General features: G+C 36.1%; 1 protein-coding gene across 2 annotated transcripts in view; it reads left to right on the forward strand.

Annotated features, from left to right (window-relative positions):
- Nucleotides 1-23,485, forward strand: part of LOC311443543 (transcription initiation factor TFIID subunit 4-like) — a 143,499-nt gene that overhangs the window by 74,181 nt on the left and 45,833 nt on the right. The gene's annotated exons all lie outside the window — the stretch shown is intronic.

Raw genomic sequence — 23,485 nt, forward strand, 5'->3', positions numbered from 1 at the left:
ATGGATTTTATAGTACAAATGGTTCATTAGAGGGTCTTTTGCATAGCTTTGTTATTTGAAATTAAAAGTTTTGAATCTACTTGTACGAAATTGTATAAATTTCAAAACTTCACTGCCAACTGGACTACTCTTAAATATGCATGTGACCAGTACCTGAGAGAGAAAACAGGTTTCTTCTAGGTTTTGAATGACCAGATGAATATAATACTTTCAGCTTTGATAATAAGTTGAATTTGAAACTGCATTTCTGTGATGTCTCAAATATTGCCTGAAGACCCTTGCTGCTCAGGTATTCTTCTGGCCAGTGGTAAAGTGGCTCCTAGGTTGTGCTTTAGGAAGTATAAGGAGGACATCCAAAAAATCTACAACATTTTTAGCTTGTGTTATATATTCAGCGATACAATTGTCAGATAATTTTCTTATCAGCAAAGCAGCTGATAATTTCATTATTATGAAACATATAATGTTATAGGCTTCATACTGTGCCTGCATTTGAACAGTGACACTGCATTCCTTCTACTAACAAAGCAGTCTGGAATGGTCCTCTCCAAAACTGTGTGTGATTAGTACTATATCCTGGATCCCTGCCACATAGAAATGGGTGAATATCTAAAACAAATGTAACCAACGTATGAAGTCTAAGAAAAATAATGTAGACCATAATGGGAAGAAAACTAGTCCTAAGTGAGCTTCAAGATATTTACTGAAGACAAAAGTCATAGGGAGGAAGTTAGTTTAGAAATGAGTTTGGTAGAATGATGATGATTTTATTTTTGTTCAGTAACTCTATCATATTCCATTTATTAGCCAGACCTCAGACCACTCTGCATATTGTTTCAAACAAACTGCATAAACCAAGTTTAAATTGCGTTTAAATACTTACCAAAACAAACAGAAGGTCCATCTACGTATGGTCTTACTGCAGAAACTAGACATAACAGGCAGGTTTCATTCACACACAGACGTGCACTGTTTTAGTTAAATCAGTACAAACCCACTCTTATTTCAGTTTGATTGACTTATTTTGCTTTAGTATTAGCCTGTTTCAAATGGACTTGAGTGAAAGCAGTAGGAGAATGTGCCTGTGGGGGTTTATGTTGCTTAAAACTCTCCATTTACTTTCACACTTTTAAATTGCTACAGCTTTCTATGATTTTGTAGTGGACATTACATGATTTTAATAGTAAACCTATTTAACTAGTGAAATTATTTTCCACTGAGACTATTTCAGGGAACTATTTACATTGTTTTTAAACAAATTCTGAAACATATAACTCTCAGTACAACTTGATATAAGAAATAACATAATTTGTGAGCAATGTCTATTTCATACTGCATGAGTAAAGCTTTTAAAATTAGGTTTTAGAAAATACACTTTGATTTATGTTGTCTGTTGGAAGAATACTGTCACAAGTCACAAATGCAAGTTAAAGAAAATGAGTTCCCTAATTTCTATTAAAAGGGTTCATTAAATAGGACATAAAACAAGCCATATAACTGATAGCAAGAATAGATTAAGATTAGGAATAATTGAGTAAACACCTAGTAATTAATAATATAAATCTCTTGAAAGAGAGTTGGAGGAGGTAAGATCCTAAACGTCCTTTCTATCATGGCTATTTTTCTACATATTCAGTATCTGTTGGCTAAAAATCTTTTAATTTAAAAGTGAAGTAGCTGAGTTTGTTGATCCTGAAAGATTAACTTGGTTAAAATCTTTGTGTCATCACCAACCAAGAATATTGCATAATAATAAAAATTTAAACCAGACACCATAAATGTCTGGGCATGTATCCAGGACCTAGATCAGTTCGGATAACTCTCAGATGAATCTATTCTCAGATGTACTCGTTAAGCATGCAAGTGAAATCTCAAACCTGTTGATATTCATAATAGAAGCCTTACTAATTTCATGGGAAGCCAGAAGACAGTCCATTTACATACCTTTATCAGTGCTGATAGCCCATCTTTCTACAGTTAGATGTAGTCCTTTAACAGTAGCATGTATTTAAGCAGGTTGCTGCTGTGACTGTTACACTGGCGAGGAGCTTTGGAAGCACCCAGTTCTTGTATAAGCTGACCAGGGGCAGGTTTTTTCCATAGTCCTGCATCATTGTGGAACCCATTCCACCTGGGTGCTGTCATCCCCCATGTCTGCAGTGTCTTCTGTAACTAGAAACTTGTTTATTTAAGTTTCAAATTTAGAAAAGTGTTCTTTGCTGAGGTGTACGTGCAAAAACATCTGGGCTGTTCAGAGAGAGAGTTCTGTAAGAAGCCATAGGATCCTTCTCTCACTTAAAAATGCTAATGAAATGTGTACATAATATGTAGATTTCATGATGTATATCTTACATAGTTCTAAAACTGCCTTTGAAATTTTAAACCCCACATAAGAACATAAATTCTCTTCGCAGAAGTACTGAAACTCGAGTGTTATATATTTAATTATATTATGAAAACAATTTTATTCAGAATAACTTCTTGTCACAATATTAATATTTATCAACTCAATAGGAGTGGCTTCTTGTAAAATATTTAAATAATAGTCTTCTGCAGTTATCCCTGTTTTCAAAAGGCATTATTGAAATGAGAAGCAAATGAAAAGGATTTTGTTTGTTTTGGTAAGTTCATTTATTCACCTTTTTAGTGAAACTAAAGTACTTGCAGATTGTACCAGTAATTCAGTATATTTGGTGATGTGATATCTGACGCCTTCTATTATATCATAACTGACATACAAGTATTGATTCAAAAGCAACCATCTTCTCTTAAAAGGTTTCTTATAAAAATTCCACTGAGACATGGAGCATTTGGACAGAAATAAGTTTGAATTAAACTTCCATTTAGCTCTGTAACCCATCTGAGGGTCGGTAGATGGAAGGAAGGAAAAACTATGAGTATGATAGCTGAAGTAATAAAATACTGCAACTGAAATACAGCAATATATAGGCAGCAAAGAGTCCTCAGAACTTGATTGTTTCATAAATGTTTTACTGCATCAGGTTACCAATGCTGTGGCCATGATACAGGAGGAATGCCAGTGGTTCTGTCAATACATGCAGGAGGTTATCTAAGTCACTTTGTTTACACGTTCCCTTTTCCACAGTTTTATTGTTTGTACCCAGATAAGTGCTAACACTATTTCAGTACTAAGTCTATGCAACACTGCTGTGGATTTGTCTTTAGAGTACAAGATTCTCCTGAAGTTATAAAGTTGTTGCTGTGCCTTTAAATGTTAATATTAAACTTGCATCTTAGAAAGAAGTGGTCTTGTCGTTATCAGTCAAAATACTTTCATGAAAATCCTGCTGCGTTATCAAGCTTACCGCTTTTATGTTAAATGTATTTTTTCCTTTTGAGTAGAGATTACTTCAGATGTACAGATATATTGTGATAACAGTCACAAATTTTGATAACTGGAGTTGATTGTGAACTCCTGGGAAGGACAGGAGAGGAACAGTGTTACATTTGCATATGCAAATACTGCTCATGAAGAAACAAGGTTTAACTATAACTAGTAACAAATTTATTGCATGTGACGCTCAGTGTGTAGATCTTCAAAATTGGGTATTAGTTTAAAAATAGTAGGTATTGCCAAAAAAGTTTCCCGTGTTTCCAAGGATAATGTATTACCCCTACATGAATTCTGGAAGTATTTAAGAGCTTCGTGCAACAGTAGTCTTACTGTTCGGCAGAACTATTTGCATATACTTTTGTAAAATTGAAGTCCATGACACTTCCAGCCTGTTTTCCTGTGGTTGGAGCAGAAGTGACAGCAGGTGTTTGGCTGAAGATGAGGTGTGGTGTTACCTTTGCTGTCCAGAGTTAGAAAACTGGGTAATGGACAAAAAAGATACCATGGGATCAAAGGAATGAAAGTAATGCTTTCCAGTTGAGTCAAATTGTTTTTATTCCTGCTTAAGTAAAATGTATATTAATTAGAATTGAGTCAAGGGCTAGATTGGTCTTTTTTCTAACCCAAGCTTGACCCAAGATTACCTCATTAGTCTAGCAGAAATCTAAATTAAAACTGATCCTGTCCAGCACAGTAATTTCCTTCTACAAAATCATACTGTTGGAGTTTCATAGTGGTACATGATTTTAGTCTACCTACAGGGCTTAACTCTTGCTTAGTTAACAAAAAAACTCATTTTGTGTGACTGCTGCAACTGTTGCTTTTAACATTATAAAAGGCAAGTGTTCTTTTACTGATGTATGAGCTAAACATGTAGCCCTTCTTAACAAACTCTATTTTTGTATCTGATACCTTTTCATAATATAAGCCAACGACTCTATTTTTGTTTATCATGGTTATCTAGAAAACTCTTAGAACTTAATTTGACTCCATTGCTAGATTTGCATACAAATTTGAATGCTTTGTGTGAGAAGGATCAGTTGTATCTATTGATTTGTTGTGCTACCACACAGACCTGTGTCAGACTTGTGAGTCTTTGTATCCTGTGTGTTTATAAGCAAAGCAAAAGGAAATAGAGAATGGGGACTGATGCAAAACAAAATGCGACGGGTAAGAATGACAGCAGAAAGGAATGAGAAGTAAAGAGATGTAGTCAAGTATTATTAATTGTTTAACTGGTGTCTAGTGTCACGATAAAAGTGATTTTGGAAGAGATATTTAAAAGACAGCAGCCCTCAGTTTAACACAGCAGCATTGTAATTTCCTTAGGTTTTGTATAACAAGTGTATCTGTACTGATGCAATCTGCTACTTAAGCCAACAGCAGCTATGCAAGCAAATGAAATACAGTAATAGTCTTAGCTTTCTTACCAAAAGGTTCCCATGTGGCTCTCCAAGAATTTGAGGAATTACATAGAACAAGTAACAGTCATATACATTTATAAAAGATAGCTTTTCTTTTCTAGATTTTTACTTGATTTTACAAAATTTCAAGTGTGTACTCTAATTTCCGATAAAACTAGTGAGGAACATTTGAGACTCATTCCCAAATTAGAGTTTAACTTTGCTCTGAGACATACTTGGTTTATGTTTGAATATTTCCCAAAGCACAATAGCTGTTCTAAATTCTGCTCAACCTAATGTATTTAACTTTTTAAAAAGCTGAAAAGGAGGCAGGGGAGGGGAAATCCATCTCTGTTGTTTACATTGTCTTCCAGATCGCATACAGGCGGATGGAGTCCTGCCTGCTAAGATTGTTGTAACAAGTAGTCTGTTATTATAAAGTAACAGGACTACTTAAATACAGATTTCCAGAACTTGGGTGTATAATGGGGCAAGCTTTCTGCAAGCAATCTCTGGAGCTGAAAGAGGCGTTTTTGTATCTCATCAAAATACTCCAGTAGGAACTTTCTCTTGTCAAATGAATACTGTGAAGGTAGTGTCTGACTTTTCCACTACAGGAAGGTAACAGTAGAATTTTCAACACTTCAGATCTGCAATTTTTTTTCTATGTCTGTAGGAAAAAAAAAATAGTGATTTTGGATTTTTGAAGCACTGCTGAAAAAGTGGGTGGCAACTAAGGAGGTAGCAGTGCCCTTTTTCTAACCACTTTTGTGTGCCCAGACAGAGAGCTCGGAGAAGAGATAAGGGAACAGTTTTCTTCTACCTTTCTGGAGCAAGGTTTGTGATAAGGATGGTTTGGCTTTGCCTCTCCTTAGTATCAGCAATTGCATCCAGAGGTTCCATGAGAGGCAGTGAAGAACATATTCAATGGTACTTCCTTTTCCAAAACATTTTTTTACATCCTTTTTATGCATTTGAATATATATATATTTAGATGCACATCAGATCAGTTTCTTAAAGATAGACATGAAGACTGAATTTCCAGTTCTCTTTCTGCCTCCAACCTACTATAGGTCTTCCTCAGGTATAAACAACAGCGTGCTTTATTTGTCACTCTGGCACAACTTTAAATAAATAAATAAAATCATTTGGAGCAAGATGTGAATGTGGAAAAATCATATAACTGTTTTATGTAAACACTGCAGCAGATTTAATTCCCTGCTGATCTGGCAAAATAATAGCGCTTTAGACTTTAGAATATGATTGCCTATTTAATAAGCAGAGGGCAGCAAATGTCAGCTGTGTCTGGTTGTCAGAACCTGAAGAGGTTGCTGGGACAACAATATAAATTATGAGCTGTCTTGGTCCCTTAGTCAAGCCTGCCCTGTGATACTGAGGCTTGCAGGGAGAGGTCAAGGTGTACTTAGGCTTCAGCCTGCAGGGCAAGTTTTCCCCCATCCTCTGTATGCGCATTGGTTTCTTACTCCAAAATAAACCTGAATGAGGGCTTTAATTCTGCTGCTGAGCTAACATGTTTGTAAGCCCTGTTTGGCAGCCTCTGAGCGCCTGAGGCGGCACACAGCTGCCAGCTTTCATCTGCCCCCAGTTCCTCCGGGCGCTGCGAGTCACATGGTGTGACCTAAGGGGATGGAGACGCACCTACTAAATCTTCTGTTCCTCTGCCCACTCAGTCTGGGTACTGCACATTGCACCGGCAGCAGGCAGCTGGCCATCAGCAATCAGCTGCATACCTCCTGCTGACAAATCTTCAGTCGCTTTTCTGTGCAAGACCCACATACGGACATCTACCAGTGATCCCCACGTCTACTCCCTGTTGTAGGCTGGAAGGGCATTTGCATGTTCTGTCCTTTTACAATGGAATGCATACACTTGGTAGCTTGTACTGCATTTCATGAAATCTGTGATCTGTTTCTAGCCTGTTAGTGCGAGATGAAAGAGTTTATAGAAGCAAAGTTAAAGTTGGAACTGTAGTGGTAAAATTTTAAAAAGGGTAATTTAAAACTTCCTTGCCAGCACATTTCTGAGAGACTTGAAATATGTGTGAGTGATACTTTTGTGTATTTCCAAGTAATTTATAAGATACACAAGACATTAATTTTCACAGACTTCTTGAAGAATATTTTGTTTAGCAGATTATGAAATTAGACACAAAGAAGTAATCTGATTCTTTAAGTCTGCTTGGTAAAGCCATGCTATAATGTTCTTATAAGGTTTGTCAGCATCTGTCAGTGTGTGCTAGGATGTGACAATGTATGTTTATGTATTTATACATGTATGTATGTACTGTTTAGTAATGTTAACATTAGCTTTGTTGTCACTGTCAGGTAGTTTGTTGTGGTAGTTTTGGCTATGGAACCTTCATACAGTTAACAGTAGGGTGAAAAGCAGCAGTTTTGACTAAACATTTCCGTACATAGCTGGATTATATAAGGACATTTCTCTTCAATTGCAAGTCAAGTGGCTGGTCAGTAACATAAGTTGAGGTCATAAAAGGTGGGTTAGCATCTATTTCCTGATTTTAGTTTAGTCTTTTCATTAAAAAGATCTTTGTGTCAGCCTGTGAAAGTCTACCGATAGTTGCACCATCTCAGTTGAATAATGAGATACTGCTCAACATACCCTTACAGCATATTTCCCTTCTTGTAATAGTATATTTTAAATGAAAAAATGTATTGCTGCCACTCACAATGTAGACAGTATAGTTGTTTTTCTCTCACAGGTGTGTTTACTAAAGATAGATATGATTATCTCTAAAATGTAGACATTTGAAAGGCATTATTGCATTTTTTACTTTATTAGGCCGTTGAGTAAGGATTGGTAAGACCTTTGTTTTCATTTAATGTCAAATTGTTGCTCGGTTGTGGCTAACTTCTAGTTTTTCTTGGAAATGGTTAGGAGGTTGTGAATGGGATTTTCTAGAATGGGAAAGTACGTTATGTATTTGTACCTATGAGTTTCTGTACACTGAGGTGTTATAGTTACGTTGAGGCTGGTATCTCAGTATTCTGTAGGACTGAAGTGAAGCAAATTGAAAAACAGTATGATGCAATTACAGTTCTAGGTTTACTGACTCTGCACAGCCATGCAAAAATCTGCATTGGCAATTTGAAGTAGAGTATGTTCCCTTACACTTCTGTATCCTTTCCCTTTACAACTGGTAGATCTATTTTTATTCACAACAGAAACTTGAATTCTTGAAACAGAAGCAACAACGTGTAGATTTCTGAAAATCTTTGTTAATCTTCTTTTTTGACATATCAGTCTTGTGATGTTTTAAAAGGTTTTTCACCCTATATGGCCAAAGGTTGTATTCAAATGTCAAGCTGCATTAAAATCTAATAATTTCCCAAAAAGTAAGAATAAATCCTGGAAGAAGTGCTCATATCTGGCAAACATATCAGACAAGGCAAGTAGGCCTTAAGAAGGTATACAAATATGCAAAACGGGGAATTAGACAACATAAAAACTGAAATCAGGTGTTAATTGTGTACAGGAAGACAGTACAGAGGTAGAATGTATGTATCCGGGGCTATAACTAGAATGTGAAATTGTAATGGATGGCAGAACAAAATGCAATTGAAAAGTGACTGCAGTACTGGAAAGAACAGCATTAGGGCTGAATTTGAGTAGCCTCCTAATGCAAAGGAAAGGAAAACAGCTTTGTGATGAAATTTGAAGATCCTTACATAGTTGAAGTTGAGAATATTAATAGATCCAGAGGAAAATTCACAACATTTGTAAACAGTACACGAAATAATCTAGTACATGTAAGCACCAAGAGGGATGGCAGCTAACGGGAGGAAGATGTGTTGTGGGCAGAGGGAAAGCACCTCCGGCACAAAAGACACCAGTGCCCAGGGGACATCTGGTGCCCAGCCCACAGACACCTATCAGAGATACCATTGGCACCGCAGCAATGCGGGGAACAGGCCGGCCTGTCAGACATACAGCAGCAGGGGGCATGGGCCTAACCAGTGGTACAGTGGTGGTGTGGAGCAAAGGTGGGAGTGCTTCTTTCCTATCCACCAGCCCTTGTGCGAGAGGTGGCAGCCCTTCTGCACAGAGCCTCGAGGAAGAGCACAAGAGAGGACCCAGCTTCCTTCGGGCTGCTGCATTGGGATGACAGGAGTCGTCCCCAAGGGCCACCAAGCGCCTTTAATATTTGTTAAAATAGACCGAGGGGTAAAAATAGTGGTGTGTAAGCCATTATAGGTGGCTAATTTCTTATATTAAGAGTGAGTTCCTATATCTGAGTAATTAGTAATGACAGCCATGGAGAAGGCTGAGGTACTCTGCAACTTCTTTGCCTCCATCTACACTGGTAGACGGGCTTCCCAAGTCTTTCATTTCCTTGAACCTGTAGATGGAGGCTGGGGGATCAAAGTCCCACTCACTGTAAGTGAAGAGCACATTCGAGACCACGTGATGAATCTAAACAGGTACAAGTCTGTGGGACCTGATGACGTGAATCCCAGGGGCCTGAGAGGCTGATGGAATTGCCAAGCCTCTCTCCATCATAGCTGAAAAGTCCTGGAAGTCAGGTGATGTCCGTGGTGAGTGGAAAAACGGAAACGTCATGCCCCTACTCTTCAACAATTAAAACAAAGAATTGAACAAAGAGCACTTCTCTTCAACAGTTAAAACAATTAGGACACATTCTTTCTTAGAAAGAGCAGTCAGGCATTGGGACAAGTTGCCCAGGGATTTGGTGGAGTCACCGTCCCTGGGGGTGTTCAAGGAGAGGTTGGACGTGCTGCTTAGGGACATGGTTTAGTGGGTGACAGTGGTGGTAGGGGAATGGTTGGACCAGATGGTCTTAAAGGTCTTTTCCAACCTTAATTTTTCTATGATTCTGTGAATGTTCACTTTATAAGAAATGTAATAAAAGTTCAATTGATGAGAGAAGTTTTATGAGAAATAGGATAATTTTGTCTATTTCTTTTCAAATCTTATTTTCAGTAGTAATTGTTTTTTGCTCCTCTTTAAAAGGAAACACTTGGAGAAAATTCTAGAATTCTTTTTTCCCTCAGAAACTCATTTGGCCTTTCCAAATAGTGGTTTGCTGTTTTATTAATGATCTTGTTATTTTAACATTTCTGTGTCTTCAGAATTTAGCAAGAAAGTTGTGTCCTTTATTGTGTTATCTCTTCCCTAGCAGTAGGGAAGTAAATGATGAGATGGAAAAAGTGTCCGGTTAGTCCTGTTGATTTATAATTTTAGAAGAGAGCATTTTTAGGGCTATGTTTAAATTCTGGACAAGTTTTCATAAGAAGGCCTTGGTCTTAAGGCAGCCCACGGCTTTGTGGCTCTAGCTGATGTCTGCCAGCTCTGGGTAAGTGTGAGTGGCTCCCCAGTACAGGGTTCCTGTAGAATATATAGGATATCTGCTGTGTCCAACTGGGACAGGTAGTAATTGAAAAGGTTATTGAATATGCAGTGCTATTTCTCTGTCTATGCTGCTGTTTAGTTCTTTTAATTAAAAACATTTTCAGCTTCCTGTTTTGAGGAAGACTAAGCTCAGTATTCAGCAAAAGAATTTTGTATTAATAATGGGCTGTTATAAGCAGTTGCTAGCTTTTCTTCCTTAAGCAGTATGTTCAGGGAAACTATTGTTTACTAGTGTGTATCAGAAAACATAAATATGGGATGATTTTTTCCCTCTAAGAATATAAATTGTCACTAGAGCATCACTTTAAAATGTTTGCATCTGTTTTTACCTTTTTAATTATCTGAGGTGACAGCAAGATAAAGTGATAAAGACTTCCAGCTTGCATTGAAGACATCTATCTAAAGAACATGAAGCTGTACTGGCTAACACTATAAAATACTCTGATTCAGTCTTAGGTTAAAAACTTATTTTAGGATACAGAAGTCAAACTGTGCTCTGGATTGTACTAGAGATATTATCTTTAAGGAGAAAGGTAATTTGAGGTCATGAGAAACTCTCTGGCAGGGTTCTCAGAGAACAGTTATTAATTTCAGTTTTGTCAAAGTTTAATCTCATTATTTATATAGACATAAAACATTTCACTGGTGAGTTAAAGTTTTGTGTGTGTTGTGTGCAGTCACGATGCTTAGCAGGAGGTGTGGGATTTCAGTAATATGATAGTGCTCTGCTCAATGTGTTTTGATGTGTTGGATAGAGAGCAATTGTAATACATTTTAAAATATCTTGTAAATTGTTGCATTATCAAAATGCGTGTTTCTTTAATTTGTCATATTAATTGATGATTCCATGGCGATTAATATATGTGATGGTGTCTGTGATCTGCTCAGCTATACCAAAAGTAAATGAAAGTGCATTTCACAGATATTCTCAGGTAATTTTATCTGAGGCATTAAAAATAATTTCTCAGTTAAAAATGCTCATCTATCCATCTGTCTCTATGGAGAGATTGTCTCTGGTTAGTACTGAAATTTGAAAAACAACCCCCTTAAATCTGATGTTCTAGTGGAGGAGGAGATGTCTGGCTTTGCCATCATTTGGAAATGCGGAGATCATGTGATAGACTGTGCTACACGGTAGAGTAACCTGACTTTTGTCTGAGATTACTATTTTTGCCTCTTTTTGCCCATCACTTTTAAAATGCCTGTTCTTAACATTTAAAATATTAGAAAATGAATTCTTCTCTATCACATTGCAGCAATACTGGAATAAGTCTACTGATAGCAGTGCCAGTATTCAAAACAGAATTTTTCCCTCTCATATTAGATGTGATCTCATATCAAAACATCTCCTGGGGACAATTATGATTCGTTGTTGTTAGCTGCATTTAACATTTTTGTTTAAATGCAAAATATTTTTAATTATATATATATAAAATAATCTGTCTTTATACATTTTGTTGAAAAATCAACTCAAAACATTGTGATTTTGGATTAGTTTGTAGTGTTGCATATTTAGCATACATTTCCAATCTCCTTACTTTGATTTTATTTAAGATTCAAAGAATGTAAAGTTTTTTAATGCACCAAATCTTTGTCTTTTTGCAGTATATTTCACATATAATTACAGCTGGTTTTGATAATAAATTGTGAGCCTGAGTCCATAATATATTTTATAAAATGGAGTCCTTTGGTGAGTTGGTTACTGAAACAATAAGCGTTTGTGACAGGTTGTTTGCTGAATACTTCCTCTGTGCATATGGCAAATCATAGTTCAGTTGTTAGCAGATTATCCATTGTGCCTTGATGTTAAAAGAGTATACTTCCCAGCCTGCATTTAAAGCTGTTCTGCACTGTCCTAACAATGCCTATGTTGAGTAGCATCTAAGAGAAGTTAGGGGAAGTTCACACATACTAAGGGAAAAAATTGAACACAACGGATAGATTGTAGTGATTTTAGCTTTCTTTTTGTGATCTCTGATAATATTTACGGTGATTTTTTTTTCCACTGACTTTAAAATTGCTTTGAAGCAGAAGTGAGTAAATCAATTTTATACTAGAACATCATTAAATATTCTTCAAATTTATAGCCCAAAGAGAACTTTTAAAGGCATTTAGAACCATTATTACTTCTGGGCAAGTATTTTAATCCCATGCTTATAAAACTGCTCATCAGAACAGTGAGGTTTTTTAGACATCAGTATTTTAAACAACAATTTTAGAATGTAATGAAATTTTACTCAGAAGAGGAAAGTCTGAAATACTTATTTGCAAGATTGTGGGGAAGAGTAAGATCTTATACGGGCATAATCTGTAGTTTTCCTTACTTATTTTACTGTGCCAGGGAATAAAGAGCAAAGAATATAGTGGAATTCTTCTGTCATGAATTATATTCTGCTGGTGGTGACACAGATCTCAGTTCTAATGTGCTGCAAGATCATTAAGATCATATAATTCAAAGGTTCGATTGAAATAAATTGAAAATGAATTAAAACCCCAATGTGTTATTTTGGAGATTGGGAGACTATTTTTCAGAAAACCAGAAGGGAGAGAAAAAGATTGAAAAATATTTTACTAAAAAAGGTGAATGTAAGGAGCTATATTTTAGATAATCTCATTTTCTTTTTAATGCAAATTTGATTCTTTGATTATTATTTATTTATTTATCATTCTATAAATGTTAAGGATTCTTACATATTGGGAATGTAGACATTCTTATAATGTAAATAATAGTGCAACTATTGCATTAACTTCATCTGTTAGTGATAAAGGTTTTCAAGAAAAATTGACTTTGAATAAAATGAATTAATTAAGGTATTCTTAAAGTGCTAAGCTTAATGTAACTACGATTCTTTAAAGCAGAAAAACAAGAGAGAAAACAAATAATGCCCCTTAAGCAGATGCTTATTCATGTAGGATAGCTACTCTTTGATTTTGGAGAGGTGGTGTGACTTGCAGTTGGAAACCTTGATTTATTGTGTCGTTATTTATGTCTGCAATAAACAAGGTATAAGCATAAAACATGAAAAGGAAAATTAGGTATTACATTAGTTCTCTTACTTTTTGTATTTTATTTACATGAAATATACATTTTTTAATAGCATGTTGCTGTGTCTTTTGTTGACCATATCTGTAAGCCAGGTCTGTCTGCTTGTTTCCATTGGCTTGTCATGTTCACTAATTAGGGAACTGCTGCATGATTCACCTTGTTAATTAGAGGGACTTGCACACAAAGGCCCTTCGGGCAGTGCGAAAGAAGAGCCTAGCACTAGTGCCCTGAGAAAGCTGCAGCCTGTGAAGTAATTCTTCTCATCTACCTTCTATTTTTTATTTGAAATGAATAAATCATTGAGATTTTCCTTGTGGAGTGAGAATGCAAGAATTCACATCTTTGTAAGATGTAAATTATATGTGATCAATAGAAGGGGATGACTACTGTATTGTACTTACAAGATTCCCTAATTTACTACTTGTCAATGTATGAAAAATTGCTTGAAATATTTTGTCCCCACACTGCTATTTTGTTCCCTTGATCTGCAGGAGAAATGAGAAGTATCGGTTTTGCTGTAGTTAAATCTAAAATAGAAAAGATGTAGATTATTTAAATTTCAAGCTTGTTTTGCATCCCCAGTGGAACTTCCATTTTGCAAGTGAACCCCCAGTACTACCCCCACAACTTTTCAGGGGAAAAAGAAGGTGGGTGTCTGGCTATTTTTGTTCCTCACACTGCTCTGCCTCAAATCTCACTTTTGAACAGAGCAGCATACTTGCTATACTGTGTATTCTTTAGTTGAATATAGTTTCAGAATAAATTAAAATTGTTTTTGTCATGTCACTTAGACTTGATCAAACCATGATCCAGGCTGCAAAAAAAGGATATTGTGTTAAAAGTGCACAACTAGTCTCCATTCTGCCCATTTCCCATCTGTTTATGACACTTTGGAAATTAACTTCAATCACATTCTTTCCAACTATTTGATCAAAATTACTTATTACAGCCAAATGCTTTTTAGTAGATTGCTGCATTTGCCTCATTTCCTCAAATGAATCTGGCAGTTCAGAGACAGCTTTCCCATAAGAATGGTGTAGAGTACTAGTATCAAAATCTGGACATTTTCTTTTGGAATAATCTAGTTGCTAGAGCCTCTTATCAGAATTTCTGGTTAGCTACTCTTTCTGCTCTTCTGAAGTTTTGTAGCAATGGGATACAGGCCAAGAAATTTTACAAAAAAAAAAAACAGAAATAGTTTATTTTGAAGAATGGGGTAACCTTTGGCTGACTCACGTTTTTACGGTGTGACGTACTGAAGTTGAGGTCTTCCTGTGTACCTCAGCCTCCAGTTTGCTCCATGGACAAACTAACCAAGAGCATACTTTCTCCAAGTTTTCGGTGTTTTATGGAGAGTTTTCACTGTCCAAGTAGTTGTTGTATTAGTCAGATATAATGAAAGATTCTTTAAAGGATATTTTCCAAAATGTTATTTCAGAAATAGTTAATCATCTAAAAAATAGAGCAATTGATAAATTACCTCATACAACCATTAACTCTACAGTAAAACTCTACTAGATGGCCCAGCCTCTGGGAGTTAAGGCATGCCCTCCAGCTGCAAGTGTGGGGAGTTGAGAGAAAGCCTGGTTGAGAGGTTCATCTGAGCCTCATATTTTCCAGTGCATGATTTAAAGAAGGCAAATCATGTTTCATTGCTTCTCTTAATTGAGTTATCCCATTATCCAAGTATACCCTACCCCATGCTTCTCTCACATCTCCCTAACAGAAACCAGAGCTCAACAGGTTTTTGCTGGTCTCTTCAACTCTAGTCTGTAACTATGAACATGACCATAATTTATATAGATTTTCACTTTATTTTATATTCTGTGATCTTCATTAAAGCATGAGTTTTGGAATCCTCCCATCGTGTCTCACTTCAAGGGCAAAGGACAACATTCTAGAAATCTCAGGGGGTAGTAACCCCCATTTACATTAACACTAGGAGAAGATCAAAATTATTGTTGGTGTCCCAGGAGCGAAGATCTCTTGCTTGCACGTGGATTCAGGAACCTGCAAGTGAGTTGTTAAAGTTTTCAAATGTGGTATTCTTACCATTCCTTCTGTCTGCCCAGACTGCACAAACATGTTTAGTTTCCTTTGAAAAACGGTTTGAGAACATTTGTAATTGTCTTGTTGAGTTGATCCAAAATAAAATGAAGACGTATAACAAAAAAATAGAATAACAAATCTTAGGGAGATTCTTTCAGAACTTCTTCTGATCTTGCTACAGACCTCTCAAAAAGTTGCCAGCTCTAATAATGCTGTCATCTGTCCCTCAGAAGCCCTTTCCTCAAATGATCTGTGTTTGCAACCGCAAATCTACAAAACAGACTGTGGGACCTAGCAAATATAAGGGCTTAAAATAGGGGTGTCTCCAGCTTAATACGTAAGAGCCCAGAACTGGTGCAAATGGAGATAAGTTGTTCAAGGAATAGTTCAACCAAAACCAGACAAAATGTGCTGAAGCTTCAACAACAGATTTTCAGGAATGAAAAATATTAATGAATCAGGTTACTGAAAGGGCACAAAGCACACTGCTGTGGAACTCTTTTACAGGAATCTGAAAGACTGTTATTCTAAATTTATTCTAAGTTTATTTAGAATTTTTAAGGTTATTCAAAAAAAAAACCCAACACATTATTATGCATTCTGTTACTACGAATATAGCTTAAGAACTGCTTGGAGAGTTACAGAAATAAATGGTTTAAAGTTAAATTAGAATAGTGCATTGTATTTGGAAGACCAAAAAGTCAAACAACTAAGGATATATAAATTTAACAAGAAGTATTTCATAAACATCTGTGAAGAGTGTTAGTTGATGAAATGGACTAGTGGGATAAGGATCATTTCTTCAAAGTATTTAGGGAACAAAATAACATTGGAGACAAAAGAATTTCTTCATGCTTTTGATTTTTTATAAGCTATGAGTAAGCTGTAAAAAGATTTTAGTATGAATATATATAAAAATCAGTTCTGATACTACTTATTATTGAGGAGATAAAATTGTTTAACTGATTATTATTTTAAAAATCATATTTAACTAGATAATATACATGACTTCAGAAAATTACGATTAAGGCTTGTCTTCGGGGAAAAATAAAAAAGGCAGGATGCACCTGGCATTTTCTATATCAGAAGTTTAACACATTCTCTCAAAAGTAATGGGGCAAATGTTAATGGAAATTTTGAGCAAACTTCTAGAACATAACAAGATTAAAAGTAATAAACAGGATAGGTCTATTGCAGGGAATATACCTGGTCAAAAGTACCCCAGTTAAGGTTCCAGAACTGTATTCGTATGCTCATTATTTTTAAGAAACATTCATCTTGGGGGCTGAAATGTTCCCAGCTTAGTCTTTGCCCAGGGTGATTTTTTGAACACAGTGCAGTAATTTTCAACTGTTGTTAAGTGTGTGGGAAAGAGAAAAAGCACACACGCACCCCCTTTTCAGTACAGAAAATCCTTCATCTCCTTCAAAGAGATGTGCAGCCATCACAGGTGTCGATTGGAGGTTTTACTGTCTGACGAGAGTACACTTGTGGAGAAGTAGCATCTAGCTTTACGTTGAAGAAAGTTAGGTATGGTTTAGCAAAGCTGTGAGTGTTTGAAAGTCTCACAGGACGTGTTCAGTGTATGCTTTGCTATTACACGTGTAAACCTTCTCTGTGTTGCCTTACTGCAGAGCCACGTTGTAACTTTAGCTACTTTGGGCCAGTTTCTCACCAGCCAGGTGTTGTTGCTGTAGGAGTTCTGTTGACCTTTAGAGACTTGGGTAATGCAGAGGAGAGGAGGGAACCTAGCGTGGGCATTCTGCAGGCATTAGCTGTTTTTCAAGACTCTCTCTCTGAGGTTAACTGGGTTACTGATCATTCTTGATCATTGTCCTGGACTTGTTGAGGTTACTGCCAGCATTTTTAATGAGTTTCATTTTTTTAATTGCACCCTCTGTCATGGATGTCTTAGGACATGTATAATGGTTCCACATTTCAGGCTCTCCTCAGCAAAAAAGATGTTTTTCCAGGGGGTGCAATCACTGTCTGAGACTGATAGATACATGCTGCAGAATCATCAATTAAGACAGGCTTTTCCCAGCATATGACCCTGTTATCAAGAATTAAACCATCCATCGCAAACGGAATTAGGAAGGATCTCCATTGATGCCTATTGGCTAGAAATCAATGCTTAAATCATTGTTTATATGATCCTGCTTTCATCAAACATTTCTGCCATTTAGTGCTCTCTGTTGCCAATTTCCTGCTCAGTGTTCAGTCCTGGCTGTCTTCATTCTTGATTGCGGTTTACAGTCTGTCAATATTTATAGTTTCTGTTGGGCTATTAGCCCCTTCTCTGTCCTCTTTTCTTCTTCTCAGGCTGTATTTCTGAACTATGCTGGGGATTGTAAGTAGCCATAGTGTAGTTCTTTGTGAGATGAGTTGGCTCTGTGACTGTAGAAACTTACTTTTACAACTCTGCTTCTATTCCCTTATCAAATCCTATATTGACGGTATTTAAACATACTTGACTACCTCCTCAAGCTCTTCCTTCCTCTTTATCTCCACAATCATCTGTCTCTCTCTGTCACCGGGTTATTTTCCTTCCAGGCCAAAAAACACCCCTGATTTCTACCTGAAATTAGAGTCACCTCCTTGACCTTTTTGTCTCTCATGTGATGCCATTCTATTCTTCCTTTTGGTTTTGAAGGTATTTGTGTGTAGATTTGAGTCATTAGTGGTCCGGTCATCCTGTTTCTGATCACACTGAAGGAAATCTCTCCTACTGCAGTCCTTACGGACCACAGCTCAGGCCCATATCCATCTACACCTCTGCTTTAAGGCAAGGGTAATTTCAGTTTGCTCACTTTTTGCCCTCCATTTGGAGCATGTTTTGCCTTCATTTCCAGATGCCTTTTGGTACTGGGTTTGAACAGCTCCTGTCTTTCTGATGTAGCCTGGTGTCTCATTTGAGGTTTGACATTCCTTATCCTGTGGATTCAAGTGAGCAAGTGAGATTCACTGGAATGGTTGCATAGCTGTTGTGAATGGATTTATTTCTCTTGGAATACTCACTTCTATGTTCACTGAAGTAAATGACTCCTCTGATTCTGGTACAGATCACAGCCACAGCTAGGCCATGTAATTTTCTGGGCTGGAGAGGTTGTTTGACCTCTATAGATGCTCATACCAAGTATGAATTTCCTTCATGATTGTCTTTCCAGACCAAATTGTTTCCTTGAACAAATTCACATTATTTGTTTCTCTAGTCTTACCTTCCTTGAATTTCTTACTGTTTTAGTTGATCTTGTAGAAAAGTGGATTATTATAATACTAATTACAGCAATGAATGGAGGATTTAGATCTTTAAGAAATCTTGAAAATGAATCCCTACTAATCTTTGAAACAGGTGGTTTATTCTGGTTGCATGGACTGCTACAACTGCTGGTAGAAGGAAAAATTCGAGAAGAAAAAAATTGCTGAGCTTATACCAACACCATATATTTACTTACTAATATCTCAGTGACTGTTCTCACAATGACTTGTAGTGCAGAAACAGCTTAAAATGCTTGGCTTCTATTCCAAAATGATTTACAAAGCATGCTAAATGTGCTCTTGTTGTGCTTTTGAAGTTATTAAATCTAGATTTTTAAGCTTGAATGTTGATACTTGAGATAGACATATGGTTGTCTTCCTTGTAGCATATGGCTTGTGGCGTTTCTTTTCTGAAATACCTAAATGTATCATAACAAATAATGGGCTAAGGAAAACAAACCAAAGTTTTTAGAACCTCTGTTAGCTTCACTTTATTAAAGTAGTAAAATGATGTTCTTTGTGTGGTTTTAATGTTATACTGCCATACGCAAGGAAGAAAATTTAATTGTGTGAAATACTATTGGTATTTAATTCTTATACTGTGCTTCTCATCAAAGGGATCTCTGTAAGTTCAAGTAATTAAGTAATGAAATACTTCTTAGTAAGTAAGTGGTATGCTAAAAATAATTTTGGAGCAGATAAGGAGCAAAGAACAACATGTCATTTGTAAGCATCTTTCTTGTATAATATATTGGAATATTTGTCTGTGTTTTAGATAAATATTTTGACTTTCAAAAAAGTTAATTGTTGTTGATTAGTTCCAAGTGAAACATTACTTCCTTTCCAGAGGGCAGAAATTTTAATATGCTATCGATATATCCATATTAATTGTGGATGAAGGGAAGTTAAAGAGTGATATTGCATCAGCAGTCCAATATGAAAATTGTGTGTGTGAATGCAGCTATCAAGCAGTTGCATCTTGTTCATTGATGTAGTGAGTTAGATTAATTTCTGCTAAATCATGTTAATTAACAGGAAATTTCTTTTATCAAGATGTATAGTTATTAACAGGTGCTTCATTTGTTTAAATATCTGGAAATTATTTACTGGCTTAGTTAAGAGAGAAACTATTGTAATAACATGCTGCTTTTTTACTTTTAAAATATCACTGGCCATGTAAAGTAAGAAGCTTAGGTAACTTTAGTATCATAGGTACTTTTAGAAGTAGTTTAAAATCACAAAAGCACTGAAGATGGCTGCACTTAATTCAGTACTGAAAATTCAGTAATGACTTTGGAACTGGGCAGAACTGGTTGTGAAGTTATTCCCACTTGATACAGAGAGCCCAGTTTCAGAACATACTGGGGAAAAGAGCTTCCACTGGTCAGGGCTGTGCATTCGACATATGTGGTACACAAGGCACATCTTAAATGTACATCTCTGTTGACAACAAAGCAGAATGTTTAGTTCTATGTTAATTACCCAGCTCCCACAAAAATCCTTGGTTATTCCTAAACTTGTTTTGCAAGATAACTTCGATAACCGTATCAGGTTTTCTCACTGTTAAAAACAGCCTCTATTTTTCCTTGAATTCACTGAGAGACTCCTGTTGAGTCAGGTGCCAGCAGCCACATTGTATGAACATCTCTGTGACACGTATAGTGTCCCCTTCTTTTGAACTAAAGCCAAGACACTGTTGTTGGTTATTTCTCCAAATAGAAAGACTATAATAACTGATATTTTTTGATGCAGAGTCAGATGATGAGAAGGAAAGAGATTGGTAGAGGTAATCTGATGTAGGGTATGAAAACATGGCTGTATGTGTGTGACTTGGAGATGGAAGCAAGAGAAAGTTGGGATGGGGGAATCAAGAAGCAGTGATGGTTAGTGTGCTTCAAGACTTTAAGTATAATCCAGAAATTGTGTCAAATGTCATGCTCGTAACTGTCTGTAAACTGCAAAGATGTTTTATTGTAAGCAAGTTGATAGTTAATAGTGAGTGTGTAAAGATGTTCCCTTAAGCCAGCTGGAGTACACTAATTGCTGCAAGATTAATGCATTTTTTGGTAATCAGGATCATAATTCTTTCAATTATTTTCAAATGTAATTTTATGATTCTCTGCCTTCAGATGAGCTTTTCAAAAAATCAGCAATAACAACTAATTTTTAAGAGTTATGAAAATTTTTATAATACAGTATCAATCAAGTATTCCATCATTTCAGCCATAATTTTAATAAAACTTCAGGATACTATGATCTTAGTGATAATGCATATGTGCTTTTGACATATTTGATATGTTTTGAGCAATTAAGGTTTATATAAGAAGGTTTATATTTTCTATCGTAGTACATCAAAGTGTGTATTGTAAAGCCAATATCAGAAATTGTATCGTGTTTTTATCTGGAGTTTTTGTACCTGGCAGCATATTCCTTATTTGTGTTCAAGTAGTGCGTGTTAGTCCCAACAGGGCTAGGTGACAAGTAAGGCACATAGTACAGGAGATCCGTGTCTGGAGAGCTTATCGACTTAACTGCTGGGTGAGGAGAGGTGAGAGGCACAGGGAAGTGAAGGGGAAGGTCTTGCCAGTACTCACACCGGGTGTCAGTAAAACAGCCCAGCTCCTTTGGCTCTGTCTGCTGAGCCAGGCTTCCTGTCATCTGGTAAATTAGTTAGTTGAAAATCTTGCGTGTTTGTTTGGGCAAGTGCTGGGCCAACACATTTGTCAGAGATCAGTATTTGATATCAAAACTATCTTTACCCCTTCTCACTGAATAAAAAATAAAGGACAAAGAACCTGAGAAATAAATGAGTGCAAGCCCTTTTGCACACTCTTAAAATCTATTTCATGTTTTGCTAAAACAGCACCAGAAACTTTGCAGTTTTCTAAGTGAGGGCAGAATATGTCCCATTTTATGCAATTTAGAGAAATGGCATGTTTTGCTTTTAATGTTTTAATGGCATGTTTTGCTTCACAATTTGCATGTGCAAAAATAAAAATCATTCTTAGAAGAGCCTTTCAGAGGCATTATGTGCATACATCATATCTTGAAACAATCACTGTATATTGCAGTACAAGTAGCACAATAGGCAAAGTATTAGCTTACTGTTGGTTTGGATGTGTTGACTTTGGATAAGATACTCATATAATAACCTTTTTATTGTACCAGTTCTCCATCAGACTATATTTCTGACCCATACCTCCCAGGAAACTAAAACTTCTCTGCTACAAAATTTCTTATTCTGTGAAGCCATCCACTTTACAACTTCGTCTGAGATCACTCTAAGCCAGTTGGCCCTAGCTTAAATATTCATCAGACTTCTGATAATTGTGATAACCCTTATAGGCTGGCAAGCATGGCAAATTAGCAGAAAGATGATTGATCTTTTTTTATATGCAGTTTTATCTTCAACCTTTCCTGGATATATGTTATACTATAGTAATAATTTCTTCTCTAAGGTATTTGCCAGTATCTGGATTTGCACATCTATTTACAGTTGCCTTGAAGCCTCATAATTACAATACAGCTGAAATGTCCATTTTCTTTCCCTGACTACAAATAGGGATCAATCGAATTTTAAATGACTGCTTACGGGCTAGCTTCCGATCATGACCTTTGTAAATGATTAGAGCTCACCACTGTTGCTATCTACCTTGAAAGGGTAAGCGGGCAGGTCTGTCTAACTGGCATTTAATCTGGAAGAGAGCCAAAGATATTTGAGCTAAAAACCTAATATGAGTTGGCAAAGAGAAGTATGTATAGACCTTTGCACTATTATTTAGATATTTTTCCATGTTTCTTTTTTGTATTTAGGGAATTCTTTTATCCTGTAGATAAGTGAGATGCTTATTTGTATATAATTTCACATTTCAGTTCTAATAATAATTGAAGCTGTAAAAACATGTGGCATAAAAATGTGAAAATGTACCGGATTTGCTTTTTCTGAAGAACATGAAAATAATCTACTGGTAAATGAATAAAGCTGAAAACTGCATTAAATAATAGCCATGAAGCAAACCTGCTTTTTCTACACAGAAGTAAATGGAGAAAAAATGCCACACAATGTGCTTTTTTGCTTAAACCACCTTTCCTTTTGACATTGGCTAGGTAGTTCAGGCCTCACTTGTATATGCAGCTCACATTTAAGTAATGGCTGAGATATTTCTATCTACACCTGTCAGATAAGTTTTATTTTAATGAAGAATTGTGCCTGTATCATGCAATGTCTTTATTATCAGCATTGAATTTCTTGAGGTAGTGTTCCATGCATTTCTCTTGAGGTTGGATGTCCATGGGATTAGCTAACAAACACCTCCTCTGAATTTTCTGAAGGATTTTGCAAGTCCAGTGTTGAACATCGTAAGAATTATTACTAAGAACTAGAAAGTTTTTTTTTTTTTTGTGATGAAAAACATACACTGTTTACCTAATCAAGTATTTTTGTGCAATATTAATTATCAGAATTTTTATTAAAGTAATATTGCTCATGGAACTATGTCTCTTATCATTTACTCTATAAAAGAACTACACAATTAAAATGGGTATGCAATTTTACCTTTTCATCATGTGGTAGCTGGAGTATTTTATCATATTTTTTGTAGCATGCTGCTCTGTTACATGATGCAACTGGCAGGTTGTTTCCTTAGCGTCACACAAATTCAATGTGTTGTTACCTAAATTCTAATCCCGTAAAGCAGTTATAAATTCAGTGTGAAGGGTTTTTGTTTCAGTATTACTTTCTGCTAATACTCTGATAGAGGTCATTTACGTAAGCTTTTTTTTTTTTTTTTCTGAAAGTAAATATCAAGTCTAGTTAAAACATTCAACATAAATCTGAGATGAAAGGACGTGTGAGGTATTTTTTTTTAGGGTTTGAATTGGTATTTACATTCTTCCTATCAGTCTTAAACTGGGGACATATGGCTAGTGTATAGTACTTACAGGCTAAGACAGTTTTCAAGGATA

Source organism: Aythya ferina (assembly GCF_964211825.1).
Source record: "Aythya ferina genome assembly, chromosome: 12".
Lineage (NCBI taxonomy): Eukaryota > Metazoa > Chordata > Aves > Anseriformes > Anatidae > Aythya > Aythya ferina.